General features: G+C 49.3%; 1 protein-coding gene across 12 annotated transcripts in view; it reads right to left on the reverse strand.

Annotated features, from left to right (window-relative positions):
- LOC135906845 (cytochrome b5 reductase 4) overlaps positions 1-23,042 on the reverse strand; it is a 441,851-nt gene that overhangs the window by 36,441 nt on the left and 382,368 nt on the right. The gene's annotated exons all lie outside the window — the stretch shown is intronic.

Consider the following 23,042-nt stretch of genomic DNA (forward strand, 5'->3'; position numbering starts at 1 on the left):
GGCGGCTGAATTAGCCGAAGAGTACGCAACCCGTAGAAAATTGAACGCCGAGGAGGGAAACTGGGACGGTCGAAATGGACCGCGGAAACCATTTCCGTTCAAAAAGGGTGCGCAAACTAGACGATCAGAGCCTGTAGACATGGCGGAAAAGCTCGCAGAAAAGAGCGAGGAGAAAGTTAACGGAGAAACCGCACAAAAAGAACAGAAAAGAAAATTCGAATCTGTCAGACCAATTCGCTGTTACAAATGCCACAAACTGGGACATATAGCTGTAAACTGCGAGAAGCCAAGCGTAGTTTTTTCCTACGTGGAGGAAAAGGATGAGAATATGGAACTTTTAAGTCCATATCTCCACGACCTGCAAGTTAATGGAAAACCATGCCGAGTGCTAAGAGACAGTGCCGCCACGCTGGACATTGTCCATCCGTCTTACGTGATGGTAGAGGACTTCACCGGAGAAGTAGCATGGATAAATCAGGTTGTAGAAGAACACAGCGTGTGTCTGCCCATGGCCAAAGTCAAAATCAGTGGACCATTCGGGGAGCTAGAGACTGAGGCTGCAGTTTCCAAATTTTTGTCACTGCAGTATCCCTACATCTTTTCGAATCGTTCGAATCAGTTACTGCGTGACAGAGGGCTCAAACTGGGAGAGGGCATAGTACAGGCATTGACCAGAGGCCAAGCTCGTAAGATCGCGGCGCTTTCGGCTGAAAATGCTCAAGCTCCTCCAGCTGAAGCAGAAAAGGGGATAGCTTCAATACCCGAATCCGAGCTAGGCCCGACGGACAAAAGAACAGTTGAGGAGAGCCTGCCAGTTGACCAGCTCAATGAGAGCGTAGCACTAGAGTGTCAGAGTTCTAGCCTGCAGGAAGAGCATGCAGACGCGCTCCCAAGCGAGACAGGGTCGTTATTATCACCGGCCTCAAAGAACTTTGATCAACTCTTACGCGTGGATAGAGAGTCACTGGCAGCCGAGCAAAAGAATGATGAGAGCTTAGCTAAATTACGTGACACAGCTAAAGAAGGCATTGCTAGGCGCAACGTAACGATACATGAGAAAGGAGGATTGTTGTATCGGCATTACAGAGATCGAAAGGGTAAGATTTTAGATCAGTTAGTCATACCTACTAAGTATAGGGAGGACCTTTTGAGTCTTTGTCATGGAAATGGGTGGTCCGGCCACCTAGGCATAAACAAATCAAAGGAAAGATTGCTTATGGAATACTACTGGCCTGGCTGTTTCAAAGATGTAGAAAACTTTGTAAGATCATGCGACGCCTGCCAGCGTTCTGGTAAACCAGGAGAGACTTGGAAAGCTCCACTGAAGGTAGTGCCCTTAATAACAGAGCCTTTCAGACGGCTTGTAATAGACACGGTAGGGCCTCTTCCAAAAACAAAATCAGGCTACAGGTACTTGTTTACCATGCTGTGTCCGGCTACCAAGTTTCCAGAAGCAATCCCTTTGAAAGAGCTCAGCTCCACTGAAGTAGTAGACGCGCTTTTGACAGTGTTTGCACGAGTTGGGTTTCCAGCCGAAATTCAGGCAGATCAAGGGTCAGTATTCACGAGCGCACTGACCTCCACATTCTTGCAAAAGTGCGGGGTAAAGTTAATACACAGTTCTGTCTATCACCCTCAGTCAAACAGTGTAGAGAGGTGGCATTCGGTGCTTAAGCGAGTTTTGCGTGCGCTCTGTTACGAGCACAAGGAGGACTGGGAGAACTGTCTGCCGGCAACTTTGTTTGCTTTGCGAACGGTTCCACATGAAGCGACAGGGTTCTCTCCAGCAGAACTAGTGTATGGGAGGACACTCCGTTCTCCACTGAGAATGTTAAGAGAGATGTGGGAGGAAAGAGGGGAGAGTCCAACCGTGGTTGAATACGTGCTGAATTTACTGGAACGGCTAAGCGCAACCCAAGAATTAGTCGGAAAGAACATGGCACTAGCTCAAAAGAACGCCAAATTCTATTACGACAGGAATGCGAGGCTTCGTACGTTTAACGCCGGAGACCAGGTAATGATCCTCAAACCTTCAAGAAAGAACAAGCTTGAAGTTCACTGGGACGGGCCCGTTAAAGTGTTGCACAAACTTTCAGAAACTAACTATGCTTTGAGAATGCCCGGTCGCAGGAAGGAAGTGAGGATATATCACTGTAATTTGATGAAGCCGTATGTAGAGCGGAGCGGAGTCGTTAACTATACTGTCAAAGAGCCGGATGGCATTGGTACCCAGTTTAAGGAGTATAGGACGACATCCAACTCTGAAATCGGCCTAGAAGAAGTAGTAGAACACTCGGTAAGCTCGCATGCTCTAAGACCCGAGCAACTAGATGAGCTAAAAGGGGTGTTAGGGGAATATCTCGACAGATTCAGCGATCGGCCGGGTAGAACCGAACTGATAACGCACGAAATTGAGCTGACCTCTACCGAACCAGTAAGATCAAAACCTTACAGGGTGTCTCCAAGACAGAGAGAGATTATGGAGGCAGAGATACAGCGCATGCTAGAGTTGGGAGTTATTGAGCCCGCTGAGAGTGACTACACGTCACCGCTAATACTCGTAGAAACCCCTAACAAGGACCCTCGTCCGTGTGTTGACTACAGGAAGTTAAATGCGATCACTAGGGATCAGCTGTACCCGATACCCAACATTGAGGAACGAATTGAAAGAGTTAGCGCTGCTAAATACATTTCAACTATAGATCTCGTGCGGGGGTACTGGCAAGTTCCCCTTTCAGAAAGTGCCAGCCGCTATGCCGCATTCATCTCGCCTGTAGGCACTTTTCGCCCTCTCGCACTCAGCTTCGGGCTGAAGAACGCGCCATTTAGCTTCTCTAAGTTAATGGATATTGTCCTAAAGGACTTGCAGGAGTTCGCCTTACCTTATCTTGATGATGTGGCCATTTTTTCGGACAGCTGGGAACAACACGTATCGCACCTCAAACAGGTGTTCTCACGGTTGAGGGAAGCCGGCTTAACGATGAAAGCGGAAAAGTGTAGGTTTGGTTGTTCGCAGGTTACTTATCTGGGCCATGTTGTTGGTCAGGGCATGAGACGGCCGGCTGAGCTGAAAATAGCTACGATTAGAGATTTTTCTCAGCCGCGCACGAAAACGGACGTTCGTTCATTTTTGGGACTTGTGGGGTACTATCAACGGTACATTCCGAATTACTCGCAATTGGCAAGTCCATTAACAGACGCCCTCCGAAAGGGAGCACCGAGTAACGTACTCTGGGATAAGGACAAAGAGAACGCTTTCCAAAGTTTGAAAACGCTATTGGTTTCTCGCCCTGTGCTTCGCGCGCCAGACTACACAAAGGAATTCATAGTTCAATGCGACGCAAGCGACAGAGGTATGGGCGTGGTACTTAGTCAGGTCGGCGACGATAACGAGGAGCATCCTATCCTCTACGCCAGCCGTAAACTAAATGTAAGAGAGGAAGCCTACAGCGCTTCAGAGAAGGAATGCGCTTGTTTGGTTTGGGCCGCCCAGAAGTTGTCGTGTTACTTGTACGGAGCGAAGTTCATCTTCGAGACCGACCACTGTCCTCTGACGTGGCTCAATCAAATGTCACACAAAAACGGCCGCTTGCTCCGATGGAGCCTCACTCTCCAAGAGTACAACTTCTCCGTTAGATATAAGAAGGGAAAGTTGCATAGCAATGCGGATGGTTTGAGCAGGCTAATTTGAATTCTGCGTTTGGGGGTCCCGCCTAAATTTTAGGGTTACTAGTGTTAATTTTATTAAGCGAAGAAGATCCCCTCTCGTTTAGCAGGATTCCCTCCATGATTGCTGAATTTGTCAGCAGGAATTTGCTTCAGAAATTGGCATAGTGAAATGCAGCATTTTTTTTTGTTTCTGCACTTATGTTGTTGTTGTTTTTTTTGAAGTCTAGCGAGTCTAAAGTGAGAGCCAATGCACGTCATCTCGGCGCAGAGCCGTGTTGTGGGGTTCATTTTGCAGTTGCCTGTCCTTGTTGGATGTTTTGGGGCGGTGACATCAATGCACAGGTGGTCGCTGCGAGCCAAGACATCAATCCCCCCCCTGACCAGCAGCCATTCTCTTCCTGCCTAGCGGTTGTCAGCGCTAGACAGTCGAGACTTTTGGGGCCATGGAGGCGCTGTAAAGAACGGCGGGTTGCACAACAAGACTGCCACCTTGCCACCCGATTACGTCAAGGGGTGCAAGACGCGCACCTCCACCTCTCCGTGCTGCAGCTGCGAGGCGTTCAAAGAAGCGACCTTTGCGCTGGAACCCGCCGCCTTCCTCCAGCCCCTTCGACATGGTGACGGGACGAATTCGGTGTGTGGACAATGATTCCAGAGTTCCTCAACGCGGGGCTGATTTGACACGCCTGGAGAAGCTACCGCGGGAAGACTTATTTTTGTGCTTCTCACGGTTTGGAGTGGCTCGGAACAATGAGCGACGCGCGATCGACAACGTCGATTTTCCGGAACGGCACCACCTTCAACGCCGTCGCTTGGGCTTCGGAATGTGTGTGCCTTTGTGTCTGTAAACTGGTCTTCAGAGCAGCTGCGAGATGGTGATGTGTAAACGAACAGCCGCCGCGTCGTGGACGGGCGGATCGAGTGTATCCGCCGCGTCGTGGACGGGCGGATCGAGTGTATAAAAACTGTGGTTGTGCGATTGTTGGACGCACTTCTCCTGAGCAGTCATGTTAGACTGGTGCACTTCTCTTGAGCAGTCATGTTAGACTGAGTCACTTCTCTCATGCAGTCATGTTGGACTGTTACTCTGTTTCTCAAGCAGTCATGTTAGACTGAGTTAATTTCTGTAAATAAACCCCTTTTTCCTCGTTCTCGATGAGAAGCAGTTCTTCACTTCATCAACGATCTCAGCGTAAATAAGTTGGACGACGGCATGGGCCAGCTACCTTCGAATTCATGCCGTACTCCAATCTTGGCAAAGGACCACGGACGAAGGGATTGAGCCCCCAATCCTGACAAGACGTCCTATTTCGGAGACGACGGGAAAGGAAATGAATCAAAAGAAAAAAAAAGGAATCCCTATCTGGTTCATTCCCGCAGAAACCGGCAAGAGAAAACTAGCTCATTTCTATTATATATTCGTCTACTTATTTTCTGTTCCGCGTTTCCCAGACAAGTACTATTCCATCCTCAATGTGGAAACATTGCGAGCAGACAAGGTTCGCGACCATCTTTCCTGCTCAAGAGGGTCGTCTTTCCTTGATCCTCAGCGTGGTACCTCGGCGGAAAGGGTGGAGCGGGACCGTGGATTACTGCGTATACGCCCGAAGCGGGGAAAGAAAAATGGCGCTCAGGAGACCCGAGATATACGCAAGAGGCGGAGAAAAATGTCTGAATATAACTCTCTTTTAGGCTCCCGGGCTAAATAAATGAAAGGCGCGTGTCGTGGGTGCCCTGGGTACATGATGTCGTTTGCGAGTGCGTTTCTTTTTTTCTTTCTTCAAGCGAGCAAACTGCGGTTTCGTATACCGCGAACTCGCGCGAAGAAGAACGCACGGTCCAGTTTTGTTTGCTTATTCACGTGAGCGGGCAGGCTAGTAAGAAATGATTGCGCCACACAAACGTAATAAATAGCCAACGTCCGGCTGGCTGCAAACTACAGTCGAACGTCTATAAACGAACAACTCTACCACGAAATAAGCTGTATAACGAATGACTACGTGCCAGCCGAATCTTTATTTTTTTAGCACGCATAGTGAACCCCTCTATACCACGCAGACCACTACAACGAATTGTCTTAAACGCTTTTGTGACATTATTTCGTTACGCTTTATCTTACTGAACTTCCATCCATTGTTTTCTAAACATAGCGAGGTAATCAGTTTTCGAAAACCTGGGTAATCGATGCTGCCTTCCCCATTTGCATAGCTCCCAAGGCTTTCTTTACTTCTTCCGGCGTTACTTGTGGGATGTTAAATTCCTCTAGACTATTCTCTCTTCCACTATCGTCGTGGGTGCCACTCCATGGTACTGTATAAATCTCTATAGAACTCCTCAGCCACTTGAACTATCTCATCCATATTAGTAATGATATTGCCGGCTTTCTCTCTTAATGCATACACCTGATTCTTGCCTATTCCTAGGTTCTTCTTCACTGCTTTTATAGGCTTCCTCCGTTCCTGAAAGCCTGTTCAATTCTATCCATATTATACTCCATCTACAGATTCATGTAGTGTCCGTTAATTCCTGTGCTGGCTGAACCGCCACACTTGCACATCGAGAAGGCAATAGCATAAGAGTTCCCTCTAGCAGTTTCGTAGGAAACTTTATGGGCGAAACCATGGCCTCCCATATTAAGCCGCGCATGCAATCGTGCAGCCCGCGGCGCCGCCAGACCTGGGAGGCCATAGTGAGGAACAAACGCTGCATTCATGTCACTCAGGGGCATCTGCTTAGGGCACGACAGTTTTGCTCTTGGCAGCTCAGTTTAGAAATTAACAGCGTGAATTTTTAGAACGCACCGCTCAGGCACCCGTTCCTGCGGCGAGCGTCGGCGTAACCGAGCAAGCGAGCACAGCGAAAGATAAAAGGGAACGTGCGGCGCAGCGGGGAATGAAAGACGCGGGGAGGAAAGCGGAGGAGGAGGCCGCAACGAAGCCATGAGGCGGAAAGCAGGGGATGGAATGGCGAAAGGGTGAGAAGAAATGCGTAGTGCGGCAATAATGGTTACGAGATGACGCCAGAGTAGCGCGGGTCGTCTGGGAGGTGAATCTGGCGGCAGCTGCTGCGAATCGCGCCCACGGTCACCCACGCTTTCGCGATCTACAGATTAGAAAGTCCGTCGTGCCACAATTCGCTCAGTTTGCAACGTGCTGCCCGAGACGGATTGTCCGCGCCAGCCAATATATCTCGAAATGAAAACACGTACAGAGCTGCGCTCAGATTTGTCATTAGGGTGAACTCCTCGGGTTAAGGGGTTCAAGTCTTATATATAGAGATCCCTTGCCTGGCTTTTTCGGGTAAAACGTTAAGTCGAATTTGCATGATTACTTGTCTAATGACTACATGAGCAAATTTGATTGTGTGCCTCTGCGGTAAAGGCAATCCAGAGGCATATGTTTAATTGTCACATCTTCCCCGTTTGTAAGCAGCTCCAAACGCATTTTCTGAAACACCCTGTACGTATGTCAGGTACCGCGAATAGAAAGCGCTGATGTTTGAGTAACGGTTTGGATTTTACATTACAGTGTTTACTCACCGCTGACTGCGCGCCCTTTACATTGTGGACCTACAAAGGTCCAAATAAGGCGGCGTGCTGGATTTTTGTCGCAAGGAAATCGTCTAGCTGCAACATAACGAACGAAGCCACAAGCAACCATACGCTGTCTTGAAAAGAACTAGAATTCATATGGTTGGTTCATATGGAAATTCATATGGAAATTCATAAGGCAAATAATACTCAGGGCACGGGGTTAAAATTAGACACACACACAGACACACACACAGACACACACACACACACACACACACACACACGTATGTACATATATATATATATATATATATATATATATATATATATATATATATATATATATATATATATATATATATATATATATATAGAGAGAGAGAGAGAGAGAGAGAGAGAGAGAGAAGCAGACCACAATGCTGCACGTCTGAAGAAAGCTTTTGTTTCTTTGTTTGTTTGTGTTTACTTGCTATATACCACAACTACCTTCCATTGACTTTCTGGCTTTATTTTCTTTACAGAAAAATCCAAGACATGCAACCACACTTTCCAAAAAGACAGGCGAAAGCAGCTCGCTTTTTGAGCCGTACTTGAATGAAACATAGGGCAAGGGCCCTCGCTCACGCGGAACGCGCGCAAAAGAGCTGCACCGTCATCACAGTGTCGCAAGAAGCGTGTCGCATGCTTCTTGGGGGCCAAGCGACCAATCAAGTAAGTCACTCAACAATACCGACAAAAATCGCCCATCATCACCGGATCGCACTGTGCACAGGCTACAATGGCCTGGAAAGGAACGAACTGGCCGATTCGCTAGCGAGGGATTATTAACCGGGCACACTCGACTGGGACGATCCTGAGAATTCACTGCAAGAACCTCAATCCGACGACTGCCCGAGAGATCCTTGCTCATCAGCGCACAAGCACAAAAAAATGCCCTCCCCCTCACCCACAACCTAGTGGGGAGGAAGCCGCGAGCAGGCGCGAAAAACCACAACGGGGTACTCCCCCACATTAAATTACAAAATGCCATGCTCGCCCCTCACTATATAAGGCCGATTGCCCGTGGTGCGGCTGGTCATAGAAACACTACAACTCATTACATGGGATTGTGAATCCCACCCGTTTGATAAAACAAACCACACAATGGAGCAATGAGAGGCACATCTAAACGGCTCATACCTGTCGGGACAACAGCCCTTCGTAAACCTAGTCAAGCGGGCGGCCGAGGCCAGTGGGGCTCGGGACTAAAGGCGCTCCGATCATTCCACCAAAATAGTTTTGAGCAATAAAAGTTGTTCTCTCTCTGGTCCTTCAATTTTTCTTGAGCTCTAGGGAAATCGAACTGTCAGAAACAACACAGTAAACGTTTACAGCTTGATTGGAAACTGGAACAATGCGAAGCGTTAATAAAAAAATAGCAAATACAAGAAACGATGGGTCACGAGAGGATCGAGTTCCCCATAGCGAGAAGGAACCGCGCGCCGCACGATACGGCATCTCGGCGACAGCGCTGCGAAGAGAGGAAAACGACCCGCACTTTGTTCGCCGTAGGCACAAAGTCAGTTGGTACATAAAGGCTGAACTGGAAGGTTGATATGAAAACGTACGCAACACGCTTTTGGCTGTTCCATTTCACTTTTTGACCTAATTAACGACCAGACTATAAAGAAAATTACTGAGCAATCCGTGCACTTCTTGCATTCCTGCACAATACGGTGCATGACCTCCAACTGTGACAGGCTCATCTGACAGATATAATTACAGATGTCTTTCGTCGACAGCGTCAGAACTCATAACCCAAATGCCTCGTAAATATTTTGGAATCAGTCCAAAATTGAAGTGCACGTTTCATTTCGTCAGACTATGCATGTATATCTAACAAGTATAATCTAGTAAAGCAGTTTTGGGCCATCCAACTGTTCCTTTAAACCAAGAACGGCCCTGTAAGCGCTTATTTCACCAGATCTATCATAATTCATAATTAAAATATGACGTTACTTCAGAGCAATCCTATGTATAAAACAAAACTGATCATTTACGTAAAGTACACGTAGAATTCTCTCGCACAGAGCTATTTCGCAACTCTTTTGTTTCCGATATATCCAACGATTCAAACACTTGCCCGCCTCTGTCGCCAAAGTGACAGATGATTTCGTACATAAGGCTGCAGTTGATTATTTATATCGCTACGTGACACTCAAAGAAGGAGACAGCGGCCACTGGATGAAGGCGCCGACGTGCCTTGCTTTTACCTGGGCCGGCTCCCATATTGTCCAGTGGTTGCTACAGTTTTAAATATACCGTGTAAACAGTTTCCTGCCTACTTTCATTCCACGTTATATTTTTGTGGAGGTGCTGGGTGGGCGTCTTTCTTTGTAATGTTGTTCACGTGGCGATAGTGTACGCAAAATTGCCACGATCTATCTATGATCCATCTTTCTAACGCTATACACGGGATGCCCAGGGACTGGAGGAAGGCCCGGCAATGCCTTTGGCAAGCATCCTTCATGTCTTCTTGCTAGATGACGTTTCGTCAGACACAGACATTCTGTAGGGGCATAAGAAAATAGTCTTCATAGCCGGACTGTTTTGCACGTTTTTGTAATGATTGCCTGTTACCCACTCCTTGATGTAACGCCTTCGGGCCCCTTGAAAGTATTCAAACATATATAGTCAAATAAATAAATAAGCACGTTTTTTTTTGTCCCTGTCCCGTTTATTCCGGCGCAGAGTAGCAGGCTGGAGTCCTCGACCATAGCCCGCCCTCCATGCCATTTCATTAACGAACGACTCGCTTTCTCCCACTTATCGGGAGCGGGAGTAGGAATGTTGCTCGCTGACCTATAGTCATGCAGAATCTGCCGGTAATTGCTCCTCCCGAGCAGGACTACTAAAGTGCAGTGGATATGAAGTCTGCCACAATACATCTGGCAACAGAAGTAATTTCGTAAATAACATGACGGCGCCTGGTAACACAAGGGAAGGACAGATTTAAGCCAAGGCGGAGCAACTCGAGGAGAAGCCAACACAAATCTTTCCTAAATATCCAATGTCCTCGCGTGAAGAAAATGTAACTTGCTCTTTTGTGTTGGGACATTTAGCACTTCGACCCATTTATTAAAAGGAATGACAACTGACCAGAATGTGCTGTGAGACGTTGATGGAAATGAAATGACCATGATTCATAGTGACAGAACCCAGCACGATGTTCGCGATTTAAGTAGGAATTGTAATTTTAAATTGGCAAAGAAAGTCTCAAAAACCAGTAATAAGTGGCGAGGCTTGGCAGTGAAATCTGGGTACCTTGGATGTAGTACCAAGATTAAGTACAACATAATTATTGCTCAAAATTGTAGCTGCTATATTATCAGGCACTTGCGCTTGTTCTATGCTTCGGAAATCGAAAGCGCACTAATGACTTCTGCAACACGCTGAACTGCTTATCACGTGTAAGAGCGTCGTTTTGTATTCGATCCAATTGGTTTCGTTCTGACCTGTTAAATTCCAAAGCAGTTCGACAGGAAAGCACGAAAACATGTAGCTATTATCGCTGAAATACTGTAACACTTCGGAAAACATGAATCGCAGGAACATCAACTTGATAAACAAAATAATACTTTCTCAGAGCTACGGCCCCATTTGTCGTCTGCCTCCCACTAATGCCGGCGTATAGTTGCTACCAAGCTCGCATATCGCCGTTTTCAGCATGCTTCCCGTGAACGGCTACATTCTCACTGCAGATCGAAAAATTCTGATAAAAAATGTTCCACAGCGTTTTCCGCATTACCACTTCATGATTAGACACTCTGACCGGTAAGCTTGCCATTGCATTAAAAATATAGGCACCAAGAAAATTTATTATCAATCCCTTTAACATTTCACGTTCTTCATGAAATTCGGGGCAGTCTAAAAAATTATGGTTGGCGTTACCAAGTTGATGCGGTGAAGACTAAAGGAACGCAAGTGGCTTAAGACAGCCTGCTTTATGACACTTTTTGGGCACTCGGGAGCCGTCATCATTTGGCTTCAGTTCCACCGTTCTTGTGGCACTCCACACACTTTCCTAAAATTTCCTTGAGACCTAGTAGAAGCCACCACGGTCGTACGAGAGTGTCAAATTGCGTACATATGTTCACCGAGCGTCTTGCACCTGTGCCGGAAGCAAGCTAGATCTCGGGCACTCAAACGCCTCGACAAAAGAGTGCGATAGTCATCTCCAGTCATACGCTGGCAAATCCGTTGACAAAGAGAATGGAGCTAGTGCAGTGGCTTATGTTATCGCGGTTCTTAATTAATCATGCATAGGCTGCCAGGCTTGACCGCGTCATGCCCTAAACAGCATGCGAAAGTGTCGCCTTTCAAGCAGTCTTTCGGAAACTGAAGTCCTGCCGGCCGCAGCCTGTCTTGTCTGTTCAGACAACAAATCTGCGTTGCTACTATTACAACGATGGCTGCGCTTGGGCAGTTGCGTTCTGCGCACGTTACGCATGTGCCTATTAAAGAATTACGAAACATCCACTGTAATGCCGTTTTCCAGAGGCCACGCTCGCATATCGGCGCAACAGGTGACGAGACCACCGACAGGTTATAAATGATTTTTCAGGACGGAAATGGTCATACATGCGTATGCTAATGCATACAGACACTGACCCTTTAATGTGTAAGGACTAAATAGGTACACAAATATATGCGAAAGAAACAAGGGTGTTTGCAATTTGTAAGGTTATGAGTTTGTGTGTGTACGTGTCATTTAAAGCTAAGCTTTCTTTGCGAGTGTAAAGCTGTCGCTACTCTAGCCACAGACTCTGAGACTGGTAGTCCCGACGCATGTTTTTGGTAGCCACACCAGCCAATACTGTACGGGAAAATGTTGTGTGTATCGGAAATAAGAAGCTGTATTTGACAACAATATTTGTGGGGCTGCTGCCATCCCAGTGAATTAATTCAGAAGCAGTGGAATTGCTGAAGTCTGCAGATTTTTTTTTGCCACGCCACAACTTCGTAAGCCAGGTCGGACAAACCAGAACAATTTTGATGAAGGTACTTTTGATGCAATTCAGAGACACAAATGATGGACAATCCGAGAACACCGTACTAACTAGTCACCGACAAACGTGCGTGTTAAAGAGTACTTAATTATAATAAACACCATTTTATGATGTCCTGCAGCAGTGCAAGCGCTGTTCCAATGAACAAAGGTGGTCCGTCAAGACCCCTCAGTTTGTCACGTAGCTGCCGCCATTGCCACGCGTAACGCTGAAACCTAAAGGGTCACCAAAAGCAAATATTAAATCAAGCTAAAGTGATAGATCAATGCTCGAGAACGTATAAGGCATCAATATTATCCAGAACAAGGCTTCAGTATTTGGGAAATTTAGGTAAATACAGGACACGATTTGCGACTCACCCGGGACATGCAAGTACTAGCCCGATGACGTAGGCACTCCTCGTTGTAACTCTGCCACTAGTATTCAACTGCCCGTAATAAAAAGATCATTGCGCTGCATTATAAGACGGAGGCAAATGCTACTTGTCCAGTTCTGTTTGATTTCTAAAGAAAATAACTCATTGACGTTCCCCTTGATAACTATCGAAAGGTTTCGTTTTCGCACGATTCTGCGCCACCCGTGCTTTCGCGTTTCATTAGTTTCGTTATATCGCGAGTCCTGCACTGATTTTGCTAGCTCGTGCAACTCACAAATTGCAACTAGCAGAGAATTCCACGTCCATGTAATGTCGCGGGATGTCCAAACGGTCCGCACCATTTGACCAAGAACAGCTGCAGCGGAAAATCGAACGCACTTCTTGGCTTGGTTTCTCTATCGTTCCCGCGAAAAAAAAACGTAGCACGGTTTGTCGAGCGCCGTTTTATTCACCGACAGCATAAACGGCGGTGACGGCATATGCAACGTCACCAGTCCCCATTCGGGAGCGGACGACTTTAATTGCGCTAAATGCACGCGGACCCTTCATATTGTCACGTGGTAATGACGGCGAAGAAAGAAGCAGTACGGTGGAATACAAAACTAGCTTTTATTGGGCGAACCTGTGCCCACAAAACAGGCTACACTTATAGCACAACGAAAGCGGCGAACACAGTCGGCGATCGTCGAAAATCTGATCAGCGGGTCAAGCGCGTCGGCTTTTATAGAGCAGTCGTCGAATGTTCCAGACTAATCGTTCGGACCCGCGTGCCTTCCACAAAGTTCTACACCATTCACGTTACGCGATGAAATCAGATAACACAAGGTTCGGCGACAACAGACAGCCGGGTAGAAGCATGGATAACTTTCCAGAAACATCGGATACATTCAGGCGCGTCCCTCGCTGTGCGATTACAGTTGTTAAGTGGCGAAACGTGGTCGCCCGATAAAGATAAGTACACGTGTCAATACCCCCCTCTTAAAAAGCATCGACCCGATGCTACATACAAGCGAAATAAAACACCCGTAGCAAAGAAAACAACAACAAAAGAAAATAAGGAATTTCGACAGCGTCCGTAAAACGGTTTAAGGCGCACCACGTGGACCACTTCAGATCGTGCGCGGCGCCGCTGTGAATGCGAAATGCCGTCTGGCACGACCTCATAGTCCAGAGCGCCAATACATCGGATGACCTTGTAGGGTGCGAAATAGCGTCGGAGTAGTTTCTCGCTGAGTCCTCGTCGGCGTATCGGTGTCCAAACCCAAACACGGTCGCCGGGCTGGTACTCAACAAAGCGTCGTCGGAGGTTGTAGTGTCGGCTGTCGGTCCTCTGTTGGTTCTTGATCCGTAGGCGGGCGAGCTGTCGGGCTTCTTCGGCGCGCTGGAGATAGCTAGCGACGTCAACATTCTCTTCGTCAGTGACGTGGGGCAGCATGGCGTCGAGCGTCGTCGTCGGGTTCCTGCCGTAAACCAGCTTAAACGGCGTGATCTGTGTTGTTTCTTGCACCGCCATGTTATAAGCGAATGTTACGTACGGCAGGACGGCATCCCAGGTCTTGTGTTCGACGTCGACGTACATCGCTAGCATGTCGGCGAGGGTCTTATTCAGCCGCTCCGTAAGACCATTCGTCTGCGGGTGGTAAGCCGTTGTCCTCCTGTGCCTTGTCTGACTGTGTTTCAGAATGGCTTGGGTGAGCTCCGCTGTAAAGGCCGTTCCTCGGTCCGTGATGAGGACTTCTAGGGCGCCATGTCGCAGCAGGATGTTTTCGACAAAGAATTTCGCCACTTCGGCTGCGCTACCTTTCGGCAGTGCTTTTGTTTCAGCGAAGCGGGTGAGGTAATCCGTCGCCACGACGATCCACTTATTTCCGGTTATTGACGTCGGAAAGGGCCCCAGCAAGTCCATCCCGATCTGCTGGAATGGTCGGCAAGGAGGCTCGATTGGCTGTAGTAATCCGGCTGGCCTTGTCGGTGGTGTCTTGCGTCGCTGACAGTCTCGGCATGTTCTGACATAACGGACGACGTCGGCGGTCAGGCGCGGCCAATAATACTTTTCTTGTATCCTCGATAGTGTCCGGGAAAATCCGAGGTGTCCAGCGGTCGGATCGTCATGTAGGGCATGCAATACTTCTGGACGAGGTCCTGACGGGACAACAAGAAGGTAATTGGCGCGGACTGGCGAGAAGTTCTTCTTCACGAGTAGACTGTCTTGAAGCGTGAAGGAAGATAATCCGCGCTTAAATGCCCTGGGGACAACGTCGGTGTGCCCTTCCAAATATTCGACGAGGCCTTTAAGTTCCGGGTCCACTCGTTGTTGTTCGGCGAAGTCTTCCGCGCTTATTATTCCAAGGAAGGCGTCGCCATCCTCGTCATCTTGCGGCGGCGGGTCAATGGGGGCGCAGGATAGGCAATCGGCGTCTGAGTGTTTTCGTCCGGACTTGTATGTTACGGTGATGTCGTATTCTTGTAGTCTGAGGCTCCACCGTGCCAGCCGTCCTGAGGGATCCTTTAAATTCGCTAGCCAACACAAGGCGTGATGGTCGCTGACGACTTTGAATGGCCTGCCATATAAGTCAGGGCGAAATTTCGCTGTAGCCCAAACGATGGCGAGGCATTCCTTTTCGGTTGTAGAATAATTGCCTTCCGCTTTTGACAACGACCGGCTAGCGTAAGCTATCACGTGTTTATGTCCATCTTTTCTCTGGACCAGGACAGCGCCGAGGCCTAGGCTACTGGCGTCAGTGTGGATTTCGGTATCGGCGTGATCGTCGAAGTGCGCAAGTACGGGCGGTGACTGCATGCGTCGTTTGAGTTCTTGAAATGCACCGGCCTGCGGCGTTTCCCACTTGAACTCGACGTCGCATTTAGTTAGCTGCGTCAGCGGCTCAGCGATGCGTGAAAAGTTCTTGACAAATCGCCTGTAGTAGGCACACATGCCAAGAAATCTACGCACTGCCTTCTTGTCGATGGGCTGTGGGAACTTTGCTATGGCAGCTGTCTTCTGCGGGTCGGGGCGGACTCCAGATTTGCTGATGACGTGACCTAAAAATAGAAGCTCCTCGTAAGCGAAGCGGCACTTTTCCGGCTTCAGAGTAAGTCCTGATGACCTGATGGCCTCTAGTACTGTTGCCAGCCGCCTAAGGTGAACGTCGAAATTTCCGGCGAAGACGACGACGTCATCCAAGTATACGAGACAGGTCTGCCACTTCAATCCTGCTAAAACCGTGTCCATCACGCGCTGGAACGTTGCAGGCGCCGAGCACAGTCCGAATGGCATAACCTTGAACTCGTAGAGGCCGTCTGGGGTGATGAAGGCGGTCTTTTCGCGATCTCTTTCGTCGACTTCTATTTGCCAATAGCCAGACTTTAGGTCCATGGACGAGAAGTATTTAACGTTGCAGAGCCGATCCAATGCGTCGTCTATCCGTGGGAGGGGGTATACGTCCTTCTTCGTGATCTTGTTCAGACGACGATAATCGACGCAGAAACGTAGGGTTCCGTCCTTTTTCTTTATCAGAACAACAGGGGATGCCCATGGGCTTTTCGACGGCTGGATGATGTCGTCGCGCAGCATTTCGTCGACTTGTTCTCTTATAGCTTCACGTTCTCGCGCCGAAACTCGGTAAGGGCTCTGACGGAGTGGGCGAGCGCATTCCTCGGTGACTATGCGGTGCTTGGCGACTGGTGTTTGTCGAATCCTCGATGACGTCGAAAAGCAGCCTTTGTATCGTCGGAGCAGACTTCTGAGCTGCTGTTGCTTAATCATAGGGAGATTTGGATTAATGTCGTAGTCTGGTTCGGGAACCATGGTCGTCGGGGTAGATGCGGCGGAATCCGAGAGGACAAACGCATTACTTGTTTCCAGAATTTCCTCGATGTACGCAATCGTCGTGCCCTTGTTGATGTGCTTGAACTCCTGGCTGAAGTTTCTCAGCAACACTTCAGTTTTCCCTCCATGCAGTCGAGCGATCCCTCTTGCGACGCAAATTTCATGGTCTAGCAGTATACGTTGGTCGCCTTCAATGACGCCTTCTACGTCAGCGGGTGTTTCGGTGCTGACCGAAATAACGATGCTGCAGCGAGGCGGGACGCTCACTTGATCTTCGAGCACACTCAAGGCGTGGTAACTACGAGGGCTCTCCGGCGGCATTGCTTTATCTTCCGACAGCGTTACTGACTTCGACTTCAGGTTGATGATTGCGCCGTGTTGGTCCAGGAAGTCCATACCGAGAATGACGTCTCGCGAACACTGTTGGAGGATAACGAAGGTGGCAGGGTAAGTCCGGTCATGGATGGTTATTCTTGCCGTGCAGATCCCAGTCGGCGTGATGAGGTGTCCTCCAGCGGTGCGAATCTGAGGGCCTTACCATGCGGTCTTAACTTTCTTCAACTGGGCGGCGATGTGTCCACTCATTACGGAGCAATCGGCCCCTGTGTCGACTAAGGCAGTGACTGCGTGGCCGTCGAGAAGCAGGTCGAGGTCGGTTGTTCTTTGTCTGGCATTGCAGTTAGGTCTTGGCGTTGGATCACGGCTGCGTCGTGTTGATCTGAGGTTGGAACGTCGCGTCGTCAAGTCGTCTTTCGTCGGTGTAGTTTTGGCTTCCAGACTTCGTCGGGACGGCGGCGTGTCGTTAGGTCGTCGAGATGGTCTCTTCGTCGTCTTCGTCGGCGGCGGAGGATCTTCGTCAGTTCGACGAACAGCAACCGCACCTCCATCGGTTGCTGCTTTTAGTTTTCCGGGTATGGGCTCGCAGAGCGGCCCCGGGCTGGGCCAGTGTATGGACGGGGCTGCGGCGACAGGTAGCGGCCTGGTGACGGCGAACGGGACGGTCGTCGAGAGTTCCACTGAGTGGCGGCTAGGTAATCGGCAATGTCACGTGGGCGCTCCCCAAGCTGTGGACGCGGCGCGTTGACGGCGAACCCTCTCAGTCCCATGTCGCGGTATGGGCATCGGCGGTACACATGGCCGGCTTCTCCGCAGTGATAGCAGAGCGGGCGGTGGTCGGGGGCTCGCCAAATGTCCGTCTTCCTCGCGTAGGTGCGCTGGGCGACGGGTGGGCACGCTGGGGGCGGCGGCGGTGGACGACGGAATTGCGGTGTTGCAGGACCTTGGCGCGGTCGCGCAGGGGGGCCTTGACGGCGGGCGACGGCGGCGGCGTAGGTCATTGCTTCTGGCTGCGGTGGTTCTGGTTGCACCTCAGGCACTCCAAGGGATCGGTGCACCTCTTCCTTCACGATGTCGGCGATAGAGGCCACTTGAGGCTGCGACGAAGGCAGGACCTTGCGCAGTTCTTCGCGCACAATGGCCCTGATGGTCTCTTGAAGGTCGTCCGAACCTAGTCCTTGGATGGCATACTGCGGCGTGTGCCCCTGGCGGTTATATTGCCGGGTGCGCATCTCCAGAGTTTTCTCGATCGTCGATGCCTCTGCAGAAAACTCAGCCACAGTCTTCGGTGGGTTACGAATAAGTCCGGCGAAAAGGTCTTGCTTGACGCCGCGCATCAGGAAGCGAACTTTTTTCTCCTCCGACATTTCCGGGTCGGCGTGCCGGAAAAGACGGGCCATCTCCTCCGTGAAGATTGCGATCGTCTCGTTTGGCAGCTGCACTCTGGTTTCTAGTAGAGCTTGGGCTCGCTCTTTTCGCACGACGCTTGTAAACGTGTGCAAGAAGCCGCTTCGGAAAAGATCCCACGTCGTTAAGGTGGCTTCCCGATTCTCGAACCACGTCCTGGCGGCGTCTTCCAATGCGAAATAGACATGCCGCAGCTTGTCATCGCTGTCCCAACTGTTAAACTTAGCGACCCTCTCATACGTTTCGAGCCAGGTTTCCGGGTCCTCGAATGTTGATCCGCGGAACGTCGGAGGTTCCCCGGGCTGCTGCAGCACGATGGGGGATGCTGGGGCTGCCATTGGGGTTTCCTTGTCCACAATCTTCTTGGTCTTCTCAGGTAGAAGTCCGTGCTCCGGGGGCAGCTGTTGAAGACGGCGGCTTGCTTGATGTTCCGGGACGGCGCTGGTGTTGTCTTTGCGGTCCGGGCTGGTATTACGGCTTGTCGGGGTCGTCCGGTACATGGACGTACAGCACCTCCACCAGATGTCACGTGGTAGTGACGGCGAAGAAAGAAGCAGTACGGTGGAATACAAAACTAGCTTTTATTGGGCGAACCTGTGCCCACAAAACAGGCTACACTTATAGCACAACGAAAGCGGCGAACACAGTCGGCGATCGTCGAAAATCTGATCAGCGGGTCAAGGGCGTCGGCTTTTATAGAGCAGTCGTCGAATGTTCCAGACTAATCGTTCGGACCCGCGTGCCTTCCACAAAGTTCTACACCATTCACGTTACGCGATGAAATCAGATAACACAAGGTTCGGCGACAACAGACAGCCGGGTAGAAGCATCGATAACTTTTCAGAAACATCGGATACATTCAGGCGCGTCCCTCGCTGTGCGATTACAGTTGTTAAGTGGCGAAACGTGGTCGCCCGATAAAGATAAGTACACGTGTCAATATATTAGAGCGGAGCTCTTAGGTGCCCGTTCCTGCGGCGACCGTCGGCATCAGCGGCGGCGGCGGAGCAACTGAGCGAACGAACATAGCAACAGATGAAAGACGCGAGCCGTGAACGGCGGAGACCAATGAGAGTGGCCTCTTCAGTGACGTGTACGCGGGAAACCAGTGTCATGCGAACCCGTCCGAGCGCTCGATGCGTATTCGTATCTGGTCTCAGCCGGCCCGCTGGTTCTGTACTATCGTCTGTTCGCGTCAGCTCTCACTCGCGCTCGTTTTGTTTACTTGGTTTGGTCTCATCCGAGCTTGTTCCGATTGTCACGGTTTGCGATTGATTTTTGATGAGTCTAAACTGAGACGTCCTGTTGGAAGGGTTTTTGGAGACAGAGCGCCATACGCGATTCTGTACGACAAGACGAACCTTGAATACGATGACGCGGAGCCGACACCCAGTACCTCATTCTCCTTGACATTGGAACGCGGCGCCTCCACATCACGACAGACAGCGCTAACATGATCATGATCAGTTGCAACGACGTCGTAATATTCATAAAACATGACTCGCTTCAAGAACGAAGGACGGAGAACGTAAACACAGCACCGACTTGTCATCAGACGAAGGAAAAGGCACGCGACATCTCGCACCTATACAGAAAGGAGGCGATATTTTCGTGCTGCAGCGGCACCTCGCCGCCAGTTGGTGTGCCTGCTCTGCCGCAGCTGCGTTTTAACGCGGGCGGTACGGTGGCCATTCTAGCCACCATACCGACGGAGCGCCACGCGCGTTTTATCGCTAGAATGTATGAGGTTTTCTGCGGCGAAGGTCACTCCGTGATAGCGCCAGAGTAGCGGGCCTCATATTTCACCGATGACGCCAACAATAAGGCATGCGGCGAGCAGGTCAAAACAAAGAGCTGCATGAGCGGACGTCTGTCTGCGGTGACTGCTCTGAGTGGGGCCTACGTGTCACTCGCGCGCTGCCTCTCGCGATCTTCAGATTAGCGAGTCAGTCACGCCAAATTTCGCTCCGTTTGCAACATACGTGCCGCACGAGACAGATTGTCCACACCAGCCAATACATCGCGAAATGAAAACACGTACAGAGCCACAATCAAAGTTAGCATTACGGAGTATCGTAATCATGGGTGAATTTTTTGTATGGCGTTTTCCCCCAGGTTCACGCCTACGCCATGCTGGCCCCCGTCGTCGTTAATCTGCCGATGGATCAGCAACGGCGTGCACTAATAGAAGGTCATGTGGTAGGCCACTTATGCATCTTCAGGTTTTTGGTGCGTGGGCAGCAAAGGTCATTTTTCGCGACTCCTAGCGAAAAATTCAAAATATAAATCCTCGCTTAATGAGAAAAACATGGCTCGTTTGAGCCAGTACGACAGGCAATTTTTCCATCAGTGCGGTTATATCGATTCACGTTCTGAGCGGTTGTCGGTCCTTCTAACAGTCAACGTTGAACTTATTTGCCTTTAGTGCCCCTTTAAAACAGAAAACTACTTGCTTGCGGTAATGCCAAGTCAACGAAACAACGATCCAACGAGACTCCGCACGCTATAGAGAAACGATCTTCCAGTGCTTTAGCAAGGCTCACACCCGCTGAAGCCGGAGAGTAACGCCGCAGCTCGAACACCAGTCATCACGACGGCTGTTTTACTTCCCCCGGCCGCAGTTACTTGGAAGGAATCAAGCGCAGCCAAGACGAATGCAAGTCCGGCCGAGTTGTATGGCGCATAGTCAGATCGTCTGCAAAGGCTGCCTCGAAATTACGAGAGAAGTGAGGTTGCACAAACAATTCCGCGACGCGTTGTTGTGTTCGTCACCTGTCACTGTCGCACAATCCCCAATCCACCTCTCCAACTCGCACTGTTCCCGAGAAGTTGTGACAAGCGACTCCTCGGGTTTCCCCTGTACGCAAGCGGAAGGCAAGCCGACGCTGGAAGTTTTCTGGGCGGGGCTTCAGTCACCTTGCGCTCCGGAGTCACTCGTGCACTGGTAGCTATAGCGCTTGCAAATTCTGCCTCAAATGGATGCGTGAGCTCGTGATTCGATAAGGCAGAGCGTGCGCCAGATTTCGTTCTGCGCTGTCAAGCGCATATAAGCTTCGCCAAATGCTCAAGTATATATATATATATATATATATATATATATATATATATACATATATATATATATATATATATATATATATATATATATATATATATATATATATATATATATATATCATGGAGCCATTCCACTCTGCGAAGGTGTATGACCAGCGAAGCTGCTTAGCGCACGACACAGAGGTGGTACATAATTTTGAACAAAGGTACGAACACATGCATTGTTCTGATTCGTGGTCATCGTAACGATATAGGCACGCCCACACATTCGCGTATCAACTCTGTTATTAAATGTATCCGTCACGTAAGACAATGAATGTATCATACGCACCCCAGTAAACGCGGCCTCCCCATTACAACAGAAGAGAACTGAAACACTATGCTGGAATGATGAGCGGCAACGGAGCCAGCTATGAAAAAAGACAACGACGCTCGAGCCATTCAGCTATGAAAGAAGACAACGACGCTCGAGCCATTGCTGAGGATGATAGTTTTTTTTTTTTGCACAACGATGCCAACTGTGGAAGAAGATGACGACGACGCACGTGCGAGCAGTGGCGCGAGCGCGTTCGCGCGGTTGGCTCTGAGAAGTTTTTAACATTCCAATTATAGGCCTTCGCGCGATCCCTTAATTAATACATTTTGTCATCAACATTCCAATTTGAAAAAAAAAAAACAGCACAAAATATTTTTTTCAAAAACAACTGTCCTTACCCTTGTGCCTGGGATCTCTTTAGGTCCCAGGTGTGACAAGGGTAGTTAAAGGGCACGTTAGAGGCAACTAAGCCGTCAGGGGTATGTGGCATTGAGCTCGGACCCTTTCTGCACTATCACCCTGCCAAGGTCACCCACATCATCATAGTTTCTGCACACATACGCCGCAAAACCCCTGGTATGAGCCATATACAGCTTCGCTGTAAAAATCCTGCCCGCGGCTTTACAAACGTCCTCATGGGTCCTAACCGTCACGTTGTAACTCGTAAGACATGAGCGGTGAGTTCTCGGGCCTGCCGTAACTTCGCGTAGAATTAACCTATGGCATCTCGCTTACGTTGCAGAGACTGATTCATTGCTCATCGTATTAGGATGCAAGGGCGGCACTCTCGACGACCATGGTCACACCCGCCAAATAATGCGCCGAACTTCTGGCGATGTCGCGAAACGCCATATGAATGCATGTGCACTACCAATGACCAGGAAGCAGACACATAGACACGCGAGTTGTAAACAAAAGCGCTAATAAATAAACGGGCTAGATCAGACATTCCATGAAAGCTTCGGCATAACATATATGAGAACGCGCATGTATACGTCTTCTGGGAAGTATGCACCCAGACTACACAGGAAAAAGTAAATACGCGCAGTAGGCAGCATATCCCCTATTGCGTTACTATGTATACCACGCAATATAGCCACAAGATAGTACGCGTCTGTACATTCCTTTATACAGACGTAGCGCGGTTGCAATGCCTGCACAAGTGCGATGTTTGTGGCATACTTTCAGAGAGGATGAGCCGACGCTCACGACTGCAATATAGAAAGAAATAATTAAAAAAAAATATGCGGGGCATTCTACTGGGAACGGCACAAGTGACTCGTGGAGCTACACTTACCATTTATTTATTTAACATACTCTCTAGGAGGGGAATGGCTACATGAAATAGCCGTAACAAAATGTGTTTTCAATGAAGACCAAAAGGTCACTAGACGTCAGAAAGGATTCTTCTACAAATTAAAGAAGACAGTTATAACAAGAAAGATGCATAGGCAAGCTTAACTGTACATCGC

This window comes from Dermacentor albipictus, chromosome 5, assembly GCF_038994185.2.
Source record: "Dermacentor albipictus isolate Rhodes 1998 colony chromosome 5, USDA_Dalb.pri_finalv2, whole genome shotgun sequence".
Taxonomy (NCBI): domain Eukaryota; kingdom Metazoa; phylum Arthropoda; class Arachnida; order Ixodida; family Ixodidae; genus Dermacentor; species Dermacentor albipictus.